The 17,390-nt window shown below is 36.6% G+C and overlaps 2 protein-coding genes across 2 annotated transcripts in view; one reads left to right on the top strand and one right to left on the bottom strand.

Moving 5' to 3' along the window:
- The window catches only part of RAD51AP2 (RAD51 associated protein 2), a 29,995-nt gene extending 12,830 nt beyond the window's left edge, over positions 1 to 17,165 (bottom strand). Inside the window, exon 1 of the transcript XR_002913892.2 lies at positions 7,245 to 17,165. The gene's annotated coding sequence lies outside the window, so the exon portion shown is untranslated. The remainder of the gene's footprint in view (positions 1 to 7,244) is intronic.
- Positions 17,139 to 17,390, top strand: part of VSNL1 (visinin like 1) — a 116,191-nt gene continuing 115,939 nt past the window's right edge. Inside the window, exon 1 of the mRNA XM_054546143.2 lies at positions 17,139 to 17,354. The gene's annotated coding sequence lies outside the window, so the exon portion shown is untranslated. The remainder of the gene's footprint in view (positions 17,355 to 17,390) is intronic.

Below are 17,390 nucleotides of genomic sequence, written 5' to 3'. Positions count from 1 at the left end.
GTTTTTGAATCTATAGTCCACTCATTCCTTGATGTGTAATATGAGCAAATTATTTAGTTTTTCTGAGACACAGATTCCCATAAATGGGAATTAAAAAGTAGAACCTACCTCATAGGTTGCTGGGTAAAGTTAATGAAATACAGTATATAAAGCATTTAGAAGAGTCCTGGGCACCCAGTCAATGTCCATTTAAAAACATTTTTAATTACAATAGTTATTATCAAACTCATAGTGTGCTGAGCTGGCTCTTACAGATTCAGAAGAGTTGATTGTTAGCATCTCTTCCCAACTGTGTATTTCAGTAACTTCACGTGGGTAGTTTGGAAGTATTTACATCACTGTAAATGGCTCATAATGGAAGTATTTATATCACTGAAATCAGCATATGCTACAGATCAGAGGTTTCTTTCTTTTTTTTTCTAGAAAACCAGTTGTGAACAGTTACCAGCATAGTACAGCATCAAACTCTGTCTTATGTTTCAATAGTAATTTATATTATTCATACTATCTAAGTCAATTCTTACTACAAGCTTATAGCTGTAGTGAGCCAGGAAGTTTGGCTATCCAATATCAAAGTCAGGCAATTCAACAGACTCTATATTTGATGCCAGGACATATGCAAAAACCTCATTTAAAAATAAAAGAAGCTCATGGTAGTTAGTTTTCGTCTCATTTGATAATTCTTTATGAGTGGAGAGTACAAAACTTAACATATACAAAAAAGTAGCTATTTAATATTTTAAGTTTATTTATAGTTTCATGATTTCAGAATGCACACAGGTTCTGTTCACAGGAAAACAATGGATCAAAAGAATACTCCCTCTATCATTATTTAGGACAGAGCCACTGCCTACTATCAATGAATAATCATTGAATCATAATATAATCTTCAAAGTACTTTTAAGTGGATGCTGTCATCTGATGATTTAACTCTTCTTTGATTTGCTGAACATCTATTATGTGCAAGGATCTGTGCCTGATGCTGAATTAAATATTTTGACATGTAAGATTTAATCCTTGTCTCTAAAGAATGCATTCTAACAAGAAATATGCATATAAAAGGATAACCAACAATTGCCTAATCAGGGTGTTCACAACTTTGTCCTAGCTATTTTTCAGCCTTATCTTCAGCCACTTCACTCTCCTCTCCTGTGCCTCTCACAATTTGCCATAAAAAACTACTTGCAATTTCCAAACACTCATGTTTTTGTTGTTTTGTTGTTCAGTTCAAAAGACATTTATTGAGCATCTATTATTCAGCAAGCATTGCATTAGGTATCAGGAATCCAAAATAATACACAGTCTTTTTCCCAGAAATTTAGAGTACAGTAGGGAGACAGACTTACAGAATTTATTTCAGTATAATAGGATAAGCGCTACAGTAAAGTTATATCTAGCCACTGAAGAAAGGGGATCAAATGTAGTCTGGAGACTTAGGGGAGACTTTCAGGAAGAAATGGTGCCCAAAAGCTGAATCTTAAAGGTTATATTCATTCATTTAATTCCTATAAGCCTATAGTTTTCTGTAAAACTTCCTTTTATTTCCATACTAATCAATTATTCATCCATGTTCCCATAACATTTCAGACATCTACTGTATACTTATAAAATTATATAGAGATTAGTTGTAACATACTATCTCTTACACTAAATTATTAGCTCTTTAAGACTTGGGATAGTTAACTTGGTTATCTTCATATTTCCAATATTTAGCATGGGACCTACCATATGATAGACATTTTTTAAATTGTCAGCTTGAAGATATACCAAGTGAATAATATAGAAAATAAGTACTGTTAAAAAATAAATTCTGTGAAACTTCGGAGAGGGATTACATAAATTCTATACAAAATAGGCAAGGAAGGCTTCACAGAGGAAAGGATTGAAAAATTCTTGAAAAACAGGATCTAGGAAGCCTCAGGAGAGTAGTTTCAACCAGAAACAAAATTTAACCTAAGGTCCAAAAAAATAGAGCTCTGTTTTGTCAGAGACAAAGAAAGTGGGGAAATAGCTCTAACATTAAACTGAGAGGTAGGAATAAAGATGAATTAATCTGAAAGCCACTGAAAGGAATCTGGTTACAAGAAGACTTGGCCAATCAGGATGAAAAGCAACAAGGGCCTGGAAGACACTGAGCAATATTTTAAAAAACTAAATCTAAACAGACATTATGATATAGTAACTTGCCTATCCTGAATGTAGTATGTATCCCAGGATTTCTCTAATTATAATGAATGGATTTGGTATATTCCACATAACTGAATTTAGCATCAGCGGACCTTTTAAGATGAGAATTAATGAAAGAAAATGTGACCAAGGCCATGATACCCTTGAGCAGATATTTGAAGGGGTCTAGCAGAAAAAAAAGCCAAGAATCACAGAAAGTAGAGAAGGAATTGTCATACTGGGAATTGGGGAGAGGCATTAGTGTGCACTGCAATGTGCTGTCACACAATTCTGTTAAAGGATAACCTTTTCCCTAATTTTTAATAGTTTCTCAAAGATAATTATGCCCTATGTGGGGAAAAAATAGGATCAACATGTTTAATTTTGAAATGCAATCTGATACATACTCATTATATACGTAATATTTGTTTTACATAGTACTTATGAATACAGAAGAAAGTTGCTTTGCAGTTTTTGCCTGAGGTCATTCATGCTTATCACCCACTTAACTGTAGTTTCATATCAACTTCCAAAAGCTAATCCCACAATTTCTGGAGACCACTCAGAGGGACTCTAGAAATGACTTTCTTAAAAGTTATCTGGCCCGCACCTTGGACAATAACCTAGAAAAAAATAGATACAGAATACAGGCTGCTTGGTTAAAGTTACAATGCCTTCTTCAAGAAACATTCAAACAAGGCAGCAGCTGGGCTTGGAATATAATGTGTAGCTAAGCAGGAACAGAACCATAGTAATCATGATTGGAGTAAAGAGATAACATACATATATGACCCTTCTTCTCGTATGTGGAAAACAAAAAGGTAAGAAAGAGAAGAAGCAGCAAAATGAGCATATGTTTCCAAACCATGCTAATTATGATATTATATATTATATATGTAATGTATAAGTAATATAATGAATCAAGGCATTATAAATAGAATTTTAAGTTAATATGCTCTACAACAATCCAGGTGTTGTATTTTTTTTAAAAAGTAAAGCATAAAAAGACAGAGGATTTTCTTTTTTTTATTTTTGCATATAAAATCTCTGTTGGGTGCAAACACATATAAAAAAATTCATTCAAATGATACTTAGCACAGAATATGTGCTCATCACTGTTCTGGATACAAGGCTCGTCTTTCAATAGGTATAGGCTTGTAGTCATGAACACTTAAATATATATGTGGTTCCTTGTTGGATATCCTTCTGCTGGCTTAGCAATGTAATAGCATCATATTTTCTACTTTTACACTCCAAACTGGTAGAATAATTACCAAAAAATAAAAAGATGACTATTTCAATTGCTGCATGTCATTGCAGGGAACACTCCTACCGAGTTTGATTTATAGACGAAGTGCCTCAGACCATAATTATCCGTTGTTGAAGTACTAATACGAGGTCAAACTTTGTCAGGAACTTCAATGTGGAACCAAAATATGCCAGTTTAAACTCCAAAAGAAGCATCTCAGATGTCTGCAGGAGACTTTGGTATTGGGGATTGAGAAATTGAAGACAAGAAACAGAAATGTAACATCATTCACCACTAACCCTTTCTGTAACCCTATGCCCTCTACAAGAAAGGCATACAAGAAAAGGATGAGTTTGCATATACAATAGTCAAAACTACACTCACTGCACTGCTCAAAAAATGTGCCTTAACTGAATTTGCCAGAGGTTCAGTAGAATTACAAAACTATTTTGCACTTTTTTTAATGAAAAAGGTTTTCAAACTCTGGCAAGAAAACAAGCTCAAAATTCAGGCTTTTTGTTTTATTTTGATTTTTTTCTATTGCTTTTAGGAATGAACACTATAAACTTGTATCAATTTACACTGAAATCACAGTAAGAATTTTAAGAAGGCCAGAAATCTATTGACGGCCAATATAGAGTAGTAAAGAACATAAGAAATATGGGCTCTGCACCCCGAAAGTTATCATGCTTCAGCCTTCTATTTCTTTACCTGAGTGGTGTGTTCATTTTGTGATAATTCATTATGTTGTACATTTATGAATGATATCCTTTTCTGTCTGTGTTTCCTATTTTTAGAATGAAAGAAAAAGAGAGGGAAGGAAGAAGGGAGGAACAAGGGAAGGGAGGGAATGGACAGAAAAAAAGGATGAGACGGGCGAAAGAGGCTGAGGCCAGGGTGTTCAGAATCTTGCATGCCAAAGCTAAGAAAAGGTGGACTTTATGCCACAGACAAGACGATATTTGTGTGTTTCAGGAAAATGATATATGTAAATAGCATTTTAGAAAAATTTATATAGTAGCCAATTTAGCATGAACCAGAAGCAAGAGAATACCGTCTCTAGGAGAAATTGGTCTAGTTTAGAAGACAGTGAAATAATATAACCAGAAATGTTAAGAACCTGTATTGTAGTATCAACCATAGGAATAATATATTTTATAAATATTCATTAGAACTTTGTTACAGCTGCTTTGAGGGTAAGAAATCAGTGATTATTTCAAGGTTTCAAGCCCAGTTAACTAGAAAAATAAACATATTATTAATGGCAGAGGCGAGTAGAGAGGTTGAACTTGCCTGAAAGTATATCATAAGGATGAGGGTGAGACATCTGAATTTAAACATATTGCATTGAAGAAAGTGCTATTGCTCTAGACTGCTAGTTGGAAAAGCATAAATGGAGTTCAACAGCAGATAAGGATTATAAATGCAGATGATTTCATGTTCATATGCATATTAAAATGATTTGGTATGGTTATGAAGGGCAGAAACATCAGAACTGCATTCTCCCAGCTTCTTTTTGCCACTATTAATGTTGTTCTAACTATATATCATCATGGGAAAAATGATATAATTTATACTCTATTCTACTTATATATACTATCAGATGATACCTATAAATTCTTTGTGGGCATAGAAACCTCTTAACACTTGACGAAAAATAAACCTCTTACCTCTTTCTACTAGTGTGGTTGGCTTGGTTTTAAAAAATGATTTCAAATTTTGATCCCTGCTTTAATGTAGTCTCATTTTGACTATATTGCAAGCTGGCAAAATTTTTACTCAGGTTTGTTGTCATCTAAATACTTTTAACCAGAAACTCCTTGAAGATATTTTATTGATTGATTAATATGGTAAGTCTTAATTTTGTGATTTTTGGAACTAATTTCACAAAAATTAGTTTAAGTACAGGTAGGCGACAAATAATCATTAAATCAGTAGCATGTAGATTTTAATATTATCTGCATATAGACAATCACTCTTAAAACATAAAAATATATATGGCATTTTCCTTAAAAAGAATGAGAGGGAAAAACTATTTAAATTTTTACCAAGACCTTGGAAAGCTATGATCAGTTTCAGGGAAGCTACCTAATGAACAGTTAGAGAAAAAATGAAGTCAGATAGGCACGGTGGTTCACGCCTCTAATCCCAGTACTTTGGGAAGTCAAGGAAGGAGGATCACTTGAGGCCAGGAGTTCAAGACCAGCCTGAGCAACATAGGAACACCCATCTCTACAAAAAATTTTAAAAATTAGCCTGGCATGGTGGCACGCACCTGTGGTCCTAGCTACTCAGGAGGCTGAGGGGGAGGGATTGCTTGGGCCAGGAGAGGTAGGAGGATGCAGTGAGCCGTGATTGTACCACCGCTCCCCAGCTTGGGCAACAGAACAATTCCATGTCTCAAAGAATAAAATAAAATAAAGTCTAGCACAACCTTCATTTGTCAGTAGCAAAAAAGGAGGACCAGTGCCTAAGAAAGAATATAAACATATTTCTTGGCTTTCAAATGATTATACTAGTTGCCAAAAGATGGTTCCAGTGTCTGTAAAACTGGAACCAGTTGTAAAAACTGTCCCAGTCATACAAATCTAGAAATTCCCTGTCAAGTCTTATGTGTTTTCATTCATCAATCTAATCATGTTATATTCATAAAAATTAACTTAAACACACAGTCACTTTTTCTTAAATACTTTCATAGTATATTCTAACATATTATAAAATATCTTATATATTAAGAAATATAATTACTTGTTGGGACATGTCAACTTTTCTCTGCATACATTTACTATAACATCACATTCATAATTTGTCAACAAACAATAAAAAATAAATAAATTACTTAAAATTTTTTTCTCTTTAGAATTACTAAAAAACAACTGTTTTCTACTGTTTTTGGTTCTGTAAGTGCAGAATTATGTATCAGAGTATCAATTATGAAATAAAATTATCGTTATAAAAATAATCTTCCCAATTATCAGAATTTCCAATGGACTGTTAATTCTTCTAGATAGTAAAATCATAGAAAAATAACCCACTGAGAATGAAAGCTAAAAAGAAAGAGTAATTAATCAACCAAATAATGTTGAGCTCTATTATGAATCAGGAACTTAGCATTCTGAATGATACAAAGTAAATATATAAGATGCAGCTTCTGCAATAAGTAGCTTTAAGATATCGTTAGATACTAAAATCTAAAAGAAGAACTATGTGTCCTGGTGATATTTCATTGAATATTCCATTCATATTAAGACTACTAAAAAATGAAATGAAGAAAATATCACCCTGGGATAGATAAGCAGGGAAGTGTTCATGGGATTTAAACAAGACCTTAAAGAATAAGTAGAAAATTCACAGTTATACAAATTAAGCATCGCATTGTAATCTGAATCTTCCTGTGGAATTCCATTGTACAATTCGTCATTTGGGGGTACAAATTTGAGTGGAGCTCTAGGAACACTATAAACTACAGGTTGGGGGATCACTTTTGTCTGGACATGCTCTTAGTGAGTCAGATCTTTGAGAGGATCTTGCCCTGCTCAGATTCATCTAACTTCAGCATAGGATCTGATCAGAAATCACTAATACTGCCTGTTTCTTGCCCCATTCCCAGTTCATCTCACAGAACAAGAGTGTCACCATAACTACCAAAGAGTAAAATTCCCTTCTCTCTGGAGAAGATTCTATCATAAATCTCAGGAGATCCATCTTTGGCACGTTTCCGCTCATTCATAGTATTTGAATAAAATGTGCCACCAAGAAACAGCATAAGCCTTACTATAGCAGGGACCAAAAAGAAATATTCAGAGAAGGAAATAAAAAGCACACTCACCTGATAGCATCAGGAACATCTATCTTAACTCCCTTAATGTTCCTGGGTAAAGCCTTCCGTAATTAGTTTTTAAGTGACCCTACAAGTTATTTTGGCAGCTTTTGAGAGGCACTGACTCCTCAGATGAATACTGGTGTCCCTAAAGACATAAACAGATTAGCCAGGTGTGGTGGCGCATGCCTGTGGTCCCAGCTATTCGGGAGGCTGAGGTGGGAAGATTACTTGAGCCCAAGAGGTTGAGGCTGCTTTGAGCCAAGATTGCGCCACTGCACTGGATCCAGCCTGGGAAATAAGAGTCAGACCCTGTCTCAAAAAAAAAAAAAAAGAAAAAAAAGACATATGTTGAGTTACTGTATTCTTTCCTCTAGACCAAAGTGGGAAATTATCCACATATCTTTTAAGATAAAAATAATATAAGCATAAATAATAATATTAATGGTCCATTCCCTTAGACTGATAGATCTGTTATCTTCAATAATGGGAGAAAGAACTTCAATCTACTTAGAAGTCTTAATAAAGGCCTATTTTTAAAAGTGAGTGTTGAAGCCATAAAAACAAAATAGTAAATTTTAGTTCATTTAAAATGGTCCTTAATCCATCAGATTCAAACTGCTTTCAAAATGGTCATGCGCTCAAGTTTCAACTACTTATTTTTCAAGTTGTACAATGATGTATGAAAATTTTCATAAAGTTTTCAGGTAGCAGGATTTTCATAGAATGTAACCATTACAGATTTAATCTTTGGGCTGTATCTATTTGTAAATGACCCTGAAGGTTATCATGACAGGTAGTAATATGTCATTCTGCTAAAGCACAAATGTGAATTTTATGGAACTATAAAGCTGTTGCTTGCAGTTAGTTAAATTAGTAAGTTTAGTCAGCTGATCATGTGGTATGTGCAGCTGAATGTAGCTTTGCTGTTGTTATTTATCATCTCATTTTATACTCATAGGCAATAATATGGCCATTTACCAACAAAGTAATTTTGTCCTAGAGTAATATTCACATACTGGGGAGTTGGGAAAACCTTAGGACATGTTCCTTATGAATATTAAGATATATAACATATTAAATAATGTTATTTAGTCTTATTTTTCAACCAATCCACAATGAACATGTTTGAACTTCTAATACTGTACTACAATCTACACAATCAGAATTCAGTCAATGAATGTTTCTAAAAACATTTTATGTGCTGTGAACCTAAACCTGCTCTAAAAAATAGTCTATTAAAAATGACATTATATGGATCATTGGCAAGGTGTTATATAAGTCTAATTTCAAAATATTGTTTAACATTACAGTGCTATTAATACTGAATTTTATTCAAACACCCATAAACTAGCCGAGGAAATCTTAAGCAGAATTTGAATTACTTCCAGCAGTGGTACTGTGATCAGTATACCTAATCTGATTTCCATGAGCAACAATAATGAAAGGTCTCTAAGGAAATTATTTTAAATAAAACTAAAACTATGAATTTAATTTAGTTTTGCATTGGAAGAAACTGGCTCAATATCATCTTAGACGCAAATTAGCACTATTAACTTATTATCCAGAATTTCTTAGATGCCCAATATCTTGAATTTGTGAACCATAGAGCTCTACTTTTTAGTCTTTCCCAACTTATAAATAAGGAAATCAGGGCATGAAGGGAACTTAAGTAATTTGCCCAATTTTTGAATCCACATCTCTTAATTCAAACTTCGGCAATTTTCACAGTAAAAAAAGCCGGGGTTGGGGGGAAGCACATTTGCAGAAAAGAAAACTCTTTCTATTATCGCACTGCCAGAATATTCTTTATTATAAACCTAACATCCACATGCTGTATCTAAATGCGATTGTCCTCTACACCAGTTTCCTAGGGCTGCCGTAACAAATACCACAGTCTTGGAAGCTTAAAACAACAAAAATGTATTCTCCCACAGTTCTGGTAGCCGGAAATCTAAAATCAAAGTATCATCAGGAGATTTCTTTTGGGGGTTCTGAGAGAAAATCTGTTCCATGCCACTTCTAGCTTCTTGTTGTTGCTGGAAATCTCTGGTGTTCTCTGGCTTGCGCATAATTCCAATCTTTGCCCCTGTAGTCACGCAGCATTCTCCCTGCCTGTGTCTTTCCGTGTCTCTGTGTTTTTTCTCTTATAAGGATATCAGTAATTTTGTATGAGTTTGAGACTAGCCTGGGCAACATAATGAGACTCCCACCTCAAAAAAGAAAAAAAATCATAAGAAAAAAATCCAACTGGTCTAGCTAGGTTCTAGTGTGCAGAACAAACAGCAGTCAGGAACCTGTTTCTTTAGACCCTTTTGGAGGCAAGGGAACTGTTGACTTGTGGGCTAGGCATACTCCTCCAAAAATATCTACTACAGACTCCAAATATGAAAACAAAAAACTAGATAGATAGATGATAAACACATATATGTTCATATGCATGCGTGTGCATATGAAAAGTTATTAATCAAGTTAATTAAATATTAACATTTTCTAAAACAATTTAACCAGCATGCATATATTTGAAACAAATTATTATTTTTGTTATTAACAGACCATGTTCTACTTTAGCTGTGTTAAATACACATCATCATTTTAATCCTGCAAATACTTTCTTACAGACAATATTCTAAGTATCGTCATTTTAATCCTGCAAATACTTTCTTACAGACAATATTCTAAGTATCGTCATTTTAATCCTGCAAATACTTTCTTACAGACAATATTCTAAGTATCGTCATTTTAATCCTGCAAATACTTTCTTACAGACAATATTCTAAGTGCTGTTTGACAATACTAAAATCAGTAAAACTGTTACTACTTTCTAGGAATTTGCAAATAAATATGTAGGGAGAATAACAAGTGCAAAAGCAACTCTTCCAAATTCCTTTTTTCTAAACTTTGGTGGTTAAGTTTTACTCTTCTTGTCTCTTCTCTCTATACTCCTCCTTTGTCAATCAAATCTATTCTCTGGCTACAGCCATTACTTGTACATGAATAACCACCAATTCTATATTTCTAGCACAGACTTCCCACCCAAGTTCCATACCTGCAATTTCTTGATGTCGGCTGGACTTCTCCACCTATATGTGCCAATAGCCTTCCAAATGCAAGAAACATGTCCAGCAGTTAAGCCAATCCTCTTGCTCTCCTCTTCTCCAAACTTGCACTTCTGTTTTTACTAAAATCAATACCATTGTCCCAATGATCCAGTTCCAAATCTTACGATTGCGTTTGACTTTTCCTTCTCCGATATACATAATCAAGTATCAAATTTTGTTGATTCTACTCTAACAATATCAAATTTATACACTTTCCGTTTCCACTGCCACTTTTCTGGTTCAAGTGTTTATTTCTTCTAATGTGATTGTAAAAACTTTTCTTCCAATTCTCTTTACCTCTAGTTATGACTCTTCTAGTCCCTCCGTGATTTAAACATTAAAAATTAGCAGTGAAATTTTGTTTTCAAATAAAATCATATATGTGTAATCCCAGCACATTGGGAGGTGAAAGCAGGAGGATTGCTTGAGGCCAGGAGTTCAAGAATAACCTGGTCAACCTAGCCAGATTCCATCTCTACAAAAAATTTAAAAAATTAGTTAGGCATAGGGGTGCATGCCTATAGTGCTAGCTACTTGGGAGGCTGAAGCAGGAGGATCACTTGAGGCCAGAGTTTGAGGCTGCAGTGAGCTATGATTGTACCATTGCACTCCAGCCACGTGGGCAACAAAGTGACAACCTGTCTCAACAACAACAAGAAGAAAAAAAAAAGGAAATTCTATTTATGTACAATGTAGAAAACTGAAGATGCTCTAATCATAAATGATGTTTTACTGATTTCGTTTTAATTTTCTTTCATTAAAATCCAAAATACAACAAACCAGTCTGAAATGACACAGTAAACTACATCTCTATCACCAAATATGAGTAGATAGCCTCAGAACTATTACTCCATAGGATTTTCCAATAGAATTTCTTCCTTCTTTGTTATATTTCAAGCAACTTGAATAAAAATGAATTCCTTGATGCCTCTGAGTTTTGAGGCAAAATGTATAAATTTTAAAAATGCTTTAGTAAGTACATAATTTTTAATTTTAGTGCAACATTTTCCATGGTATTTTAGACTATGAACTATTAGTGGAATATGCAATACTCTTTGACTTTTTGTTTTTATATACTCTGGTTTCCTAATCAAGAAAAACAAACTGAGCCAAATATTTTTGGTTTTCTCTTCTAGTAGTGTAGGTAATGGTAATTCATCTTCTTACTAAATTATAATCTATTACTGCATATTCTTGTCATCCCAAGCAAGAACCTGAAACTCGGAAAGATAGGAACTAGTAGCTCATTTTTTTCAGCATCGGAGAGTAGTAGTTGCTGAATAACTAGTATTACATTACTGGGTTGCCCCTACCTAGTTTTGTCACATTCTACCACTTTACTTTTAGAAAGCATTACAATATGGCCTTTCTCTTCTTCTTTTTTTTTTTTATCAAGTTCATGATGTCCAGTAATATGGCCTTCCTAAGGAGTTGATCTCACCTATGAAATGGGGGTAATGCTCTGTTTGTGAATCAAATAACATAAGAATAGTAAAATCATTTAAAAGCTATAAAATAGAAGATACTTTAATATAGTTCTACACTTGTAATTTATGCCTAATGTCCAGAAAAACAAACAAACAAGAATAATTGAATAAAAGTCCTTGAAAAAATCAGTTAGTTAATAAATGCTTTTAAATACTTTGTGGATTATTTGCATGACAATAATTTAATCAAGGTGGAAGACACTCATGCTTAAAAGTTATAAAGTTTCTTCATATCAAAGTTAAGAACCTTAAATTCAATCAAAATGATTCGAGAGCTTTTTCTCATATCAACGTAGCATTCATTTTGCCTTTTGAAATGAAAAGCAGACATTAGCTTTTATTTAATAATTAATAGATGTATTGTCATTATATAGTATCTCATGTTTAAATAGAGCTTCCTAGGTAAGTATTTTCATATATACTATCTCAGTTAATCTTCACAACAATTCTGTAAACTGTCTGCCATGTGGTAGGAAAAGATTCTTCTGCTGGGAAATAATTTTTTGGCTGAATTTGAAGGATTAATAAGACCCTTAAAGGCAAGACAAAGGAAGGATGAGTTTCCAGGAAAAGGGAAAGAGTATATGGATAAGTGCAGAGAAGTGAAACATTATTACATATTTGGTATACCGCAGGTAACACAGAACGGTTGAGCATAGAGCACTAAAAAGACATGGCAAGAGATGGGGCTCTCAAGAGCCAGAAAATGATTTTGCATGCTGTGCTAAGGAATTTTAATTTATATTGTTTAAAGTGAGAAACCAGTTAATGATTTTATTCAAGGAAGTGACGCGATTTTACTTGCAACAGTTAGGAGAATGAGAAAGAACACATGTTCCAAGAGTGAGATGATGAGAGGCTGAACTAATACAGTGGCAGTGAGGAATGAATTTGCAAGACATTCAGAAAATGGAATTCACGGGATTCAGTTAACGACATGATGAGGAATTAGAGAAATGGAGAAGCTAAAGATAACATCCAAGCTTCTAATTTAGAGGACTGGGTTGATAGTGGGCATCGTCAAAGTGCTAGGCAGCACAGGGGGAAGAACAGATCCAAGGAGGCAGAGGGGCAGGGAAGAAAATCATTTGGAGATGTTGAGTTTGAGGCATCTGTAACAAATTAACATGAAGATGCTCTATAGGTAGTTTTAAAGGAGGAAGTGGAGAGTAAGGTGAATGTTTGGATTTAAGAACACCAGTGATCCTTCTTTCTCTTCTTGAACACTCCCTTAGGAATGATAAAATGAACTCTAAAGGATATATGTGGTAAGAACACCAAAAAAAAAAAAAAAAAAAAAAAATGAGGGATCCCACTGTTTCTTTCCTACTTCAGGCAGGATAAAATTTTTAAACTGTTCCGTTAAAAAAAAAAAGTGGGTTTTGTTTTAGTTGGTTGTCTCTGAGGGGGCATAGAAATCACTATTTGTATTTTCTCTTAACTTCTATGCTAAGAATCTCTGTTGAGGTTGAGAGTTTAACTAAAAACTCTAGATTAAAGAAAACACAGATTAAAGGGAGAAACATGTCAGTAAGATCTGCTTTAGGCAAGAAGGGTTTTTGAAGACCCTTCTGGACCCAATGGTTTCCAACTACCGAGGTCCCCCAAAATGGATCCGTGATATTATCTGCAATGCCTATTCACACAACTGAAAAAGAGTACAGCCTAGCAATAAAGACACCTAAAAAGTCATTAATGAAAAGAAACAGGGCTCACGCACAGTGCAATTCTGTTATCATCATTTATGGAGTGTTGCCACTAACGATAACGGTAAAAATTTCCAGCTTCAGAGCACTGCTATGAATCTATATGTCAGGCCAAATAGTAGAAGAGAAAATGGAAGAAAGTATTTTCTATTCTTGAGGCTGCACACTACCTGTATTTGCTATGACTATTTCTGAGGCCCCAAGAAACTTCCAGGAAACTCAAATCTTTCACGGTGATTCATCTGGCAGGGCCTTATGAAATTTTTATTGTGGATTGTTCAAATTTTAAGGAAATTAGTGTCTACAGACACAGAGTGATCTTTCAGACAGAATTTAGATCCAGTCATGGATTACAGAGTGAAATCAGAGGAGGACTGGGAGACATGATCAATCAAGTTCATTAAAACTAGAATTTTTATTCCCTTCTCTGCAGAAGGAGGCCTAAAACTCACCCATTAACTGCATGGGAATCACTGCTTCATGGTCTTGCATTTTTTTCAGTATTTTAGAAAAACATGTAGAAGGGGCACAGACATATACAATGAAACATTCTATGAGTCAGAAAAACTGTTGTAGGGCTGTATTCTAAGAGATACTTCCTATTTGACTACAGGGAAGTTATTTTATTTTGTTGGTCTATCTACATCTTTTAAAAAAAGATTTAAAAAGTCAGAACAGGACTGGAAAAGATGGCTCATGCCTATAATCTCAGCACTTTGGGAGGCCAAAGCAGAAGGACTGCTTAAGACCAGGAGTTTCAGACCGGCCTGGGCAACATGGCAAGACGCCTGTTTCTACAGAAATATAATAAAATTAGCCAAGTGCGGTGGTGTGTGTCTATAGTACCAGCTACTTGGGAAGCTGAGGCGGGAGGATCACTTGAGCCCAGGAGTTTGAGGCTACAATAAGCTATGATCCTGCCACTGCACTCCAGCCTGGGCAACAGAGCGAGACCCCTGTCCCTCTCAAAAAAACAAAAAAAAATCTTAAGTAACATAATTATCTTACATAACACATCTTTTCTGTAATGATTAATACCCTTTGCTTTTGGAATAAAGGTATGCTATCCATAGAAGTAAATTACTATCATTATTCTTTAAGAATAAACGAGTATAAATCCATTCTTCAGTTCTGTTCTCCTTTCATTTTCTAATAATGACTTTCAAGTTTTCTTCCAATTTTTAAAAAATATCCCCATGCCATAAGTTCCACCCTTCTTGGCTCATATATTTTACACACAAATATTTCTAATAAATAATATTACCAGGAGTTCCCAGGACTACAAGCTTAGACCTGTTAACACTACTGGCATTTCACACTTTTACTATCATTCTCCGTTTTCAATTCGTCCACGTCACAAAGCGAGTGAGAATATTACATGGAGTGTTTTACACCTGAAAAGCTACTGTTGGTTTTGTTTGTTTGTTTGAATCTGGGAAGAAATAAGGTGGAAGTAAGGCTAGAAATTTCTATAAAGAACATAATTTACAACTGAAGGAAGAAAAATAGCTCTTCAGTTGTTTCTGGTTAATTGAGGATTCTACCAGATACACAGGAAGAAAGAAACAAGCCCCTTCCTACAGCACCTTCCTCCTCCTCCTCCTCTATACCCCCCACCCCCCCAAAAAATCTAGGGTGTGAAAATTGTAGAGTTGGGGACGTGGCTTTAGGTAACGGGACAACTAGTAAAGCTGATGGCATTCTTCACTCAACATGGGGCAGTGTTCGAGTCCCTCTACCACAGGAGCGCCCGGCAGCGCAATCTCCGCTTTTTTGTGATCACCAGTGCCATCCGCAAACGCCTGAAGGAGGAACAGCGGGCTCCCTCGCTTCTGAGGGACCCTGCCACATTCCTCCCTTCAAGTACATTCTCCTATCCTAAAGAGGGGATTTGCCTTCTGTAATTTAAACGATAATATTCCTTGGGAGTCTTAGAATTGGCTTTCTTACTGTGACTTCGTATATACAACTCGACTAAAAGGCATGCCAAAAAAATTAAACAACAACAAAATATTAGAAGCTGAAAAAGATAAAGCTACATAATAGCTGGATATTAAACATTACAATATCGCATTTAGGACGCAAACGGCGCTGCAGTGCAAATGGAACTTTAAAAAAAATCTGCCCGCCCACGCAGACAAAGCTACTTTACAAAAGCGCACGCGTCGATATCAATCGTACCCTACAACAGAGCATGGTTTAAAGTATCAGTGTACATTTTTTCCTAAACACAAGTTGCAAGTAAGTTATCTAAAATCGAACACCGCCACGAAAGAGACCTCCAGGGTGCAATAAATAGGTACATCTCGTTGAAGCGGAGAAATGGCATCATGACCCTTTGGGTTGATGCAGATTACAGTGCGGAGGCTGTTCTCGAGAGAGAAACCAGAGCCCAGCGTAAAATGCTGTAATAGGGGAAATCGACCAAAGACGAGATTTTGAAAGCCGTGAAGGTCATTTTTCTAGCTAAAAAGAAAAAGTTACTTATTCAGGACTGACTCCCGCTGCCAGTCCCAGGAAACAGGAGCAGCCCCGCGCGCCCGGGAGCCCTGCAGCGCAGTGCGCACTGCGGCTCCAGAGCGAAGGGCTGGCGCCCGCCAGATTCTAAACGTGCTCGGCTGCCGCAGCCCGCCGGGGCCGCGCGCCCTGGTCCGCGCAACTCCGCGCTCCGGGTTTCCGCGGTCACCAGCACTGGCGGAAGAGCCCCGCCGAGAGGGGACAGCCGCGGGCGGTGTCCCGGGAGTCTCGAGAGCGCGCTCCCCCTCTGCGCAACCTTCTCGAGGCATCCCGCCCGGGAAGCCGGTTCCTGGGTTCTGGGCTGGCTAGGTTGGCAGCGAATGAGGCTTAGGCATCACTGCCTGAGGCCCTCACTTAGCATGGCGATAGCCACAGACTGATCTGGCGGAGTTTCTCCTGGTGCCCACTTAAGTAGTCTCAAGTTTGTTCAAAGCTGGACTCCTCGACTTGGAACCAGGAGCAGCTGGAGATTTGTCAAGTTAGAGCTCATTTGCCACGGGAGACGCTCTTGGTGTCCCCAGCACCGAACGGTATAGGTCAACTACAGTTTTCCTGAACGTGATAAGGTGTGTGAAGACGCTGTGCAAATTGTACAGCGCTCCGCTTAAGGAGAACCTCGATCTTCATCGTGCCCCCAGAACTTCCCTCCCTTGAAAATAAAACTCCCACCTGAATGTAAAGCCCAGGAGGGGGTTTTGTTAACCGCACTTATTCCCAAAGCATAAAGGAATGTCTAATAGTTTTGCAAATGCTTGAATAAATAATTGTTGAATGAGTTCATGTACAACATACACACTTGAGGAAAACTGGTCTGTTGGGAACATCTGGGAATTCTCCTTGCTTTTCTGGTAGGGAAGCGACCGACCAAACATTTATCGGGCACTACTCCTTGCCAAGCCTTCTAGGCTTTGGCAGGCCAATGGGGAGCCGGGGGAGGGCTGGCAAACCTGTTAGTTGTTCAAGGACACAAAGGGGGCTTTATAAGACGGCCTAATCAGAGCCCTTAAACGTGGGTTCGCAAAATGGTTCATTCCCGCCCTTTCACCCACCCCCCTCCCACCCCAGACGCAAAGCAAATGTTAAAAACACTTAAGTGCGTACAGAAGGCGCTTGGCTCAGGGTACACAGGGCAAGAAGCCTCGGATCCCAGCTCCCTTTAACACACATTTTTTCAACGCCGTTCTGGATCGAGACTGTCCGGGGCACTGGGTGCTGGAGGACCCGGCTCCCAGTACTTCTAGCAGAAGAACCTCGGATGAAATGGCCCATGACAAAATGACCACCATAACCGTTCCTTCAGTAAGCCAGGTAGACGTGCTCACAGCTTGCTGGGAAGTCTTCCTT

Source organism: Pongo abelii, chromosome 12 (assembly GCF_028885655.2).
Source record: "Pongo abelii isolate AG06213 chromosome 12, NHGRI_mPonAbe1-v2.0_pri, whole genome shotgun sequence".
NCBI classification, from domain to species: domain Eukaryota; kingdom Metazoa; phylum Chordata; class Mammalia; order Primates; family Hominidae; genus Pongo; species Pongo abelii.
Note: the sequence above shows the minus strand (reverse complement) of the source record. Positions and strands in the feature narration are given on the sequence as shown.